This window comes from Chinchilla lanigera, unplaced genomic scaffold, assembly GCF_000276665.1.
Source record: "Chinchilla lanigera isolate Chin_1 unplaced genomic scaffold, ChiLan1.0 scaffold00068, whole genome shotgun sequence".
In the NCBI taxonomy this organism is placed as follows: Eukaryota; Metazoa; Chordata; class Mammalia; order Rodentia; family Chinchillidae; genus Chinchilla; species Chinchilla lanigera.
The window spans coordinates 7366833-7367626 of NW_004955469.1; the positions used below are offsets into that span (position 1 = coordinate 7366833).

Below are 794 nucleotides of genomic sequence, written 5' to 3' on the forward strand. Positions count from 1 at the left end.
CGGTGCCCCGCCGTGCGCCAGGCCTGGGTACCCCTGCTCAGCCGCGCTCCCGGCCGCTCCGGGCCCCTCAGGTGGGAGCCAGCCCGGGGCCCTGCTGCAGCCTCCCCCCAGCGACGCCCCGCTACCTGGCGCTGCTTCTGCGCTGGGTCCCCGCATCCAGCACTGGTCGCAGGGACAGCGGCCCCTCCTCTGCCCGGCCGGTGTCAAGTGGCTCCCCCCCGCAGCCCTTGGAGCCCCCGGCGGCCTTCACCCTGCAGTTCTCCCGACCTCCGCCAGAGCCCACTGCGCTCTGCCCGCCTCAGCACTGGGGCTGGGGACAGCAGCGCCGGCCTGTCCGCGCCGCGGCCCCCAGCCAGGTGCTGCCGAATGCGGCGGCCCGCGCCTCAGAGGCAAGGTTGGAGCGCCAAGCCGCCCGGAGGCTCCGAGCACCTCTGTGTGATGAGCTGTTTAGGAGGGAGTGAGCTCCCCGTACCTTGAGGTGTTCAAGTAGAGTTGGGTGCCCTCAGGTGGGCACTGGAATACTGAAAGATTCCGTGGGGTGGGAGGCTGAACTAAGTGACACTGGAGGTCGCTCCCGGCAGAGACTCTCAGTCATACCTGCGCTCCTCCCTCACCTTCCCCGTGCTCATCCTCACACAGCTCCAAGGGCCCCAGGTTTCTGACTTGCAGCCTCTCTGTCCAGTTGCACCAGGACAGCCACCCTCTGCTCGTCCCTCTCCTTCAAAAGCCACCTCTGGGAAGGTTGTGGCCCTAGGTGCCCTGACGCCCACCACCTTGCCTGGCTCCTCCACCTG

At 68.8% G+C, this 794-nt stretch overlaps 1 protein-coding gene across 1 annotated transcript in view; it reads right to left on the reverse strand.

Annotated features, from left to right (window-relative positions):
- The window catches only part of Dnmt3a (DNA (cytosine-5-)-methyltransferase 3 alpha), a 102629-nt gene extending 102402 nt beyond the window's left edge, over positions 1-227 (reverse strand). Inside the window, exon 1 of the mRNA XM_005400401.2 lies at positions 126-227. The gene's annotated coding sequence lies outside the window, so the exon portion shown is untranslated. The remainder of the gene's footprint in view (positions 1-125) is intronic.
- Between the last annotated feature and the right edge of the window lie 567 nt (positions 228-794).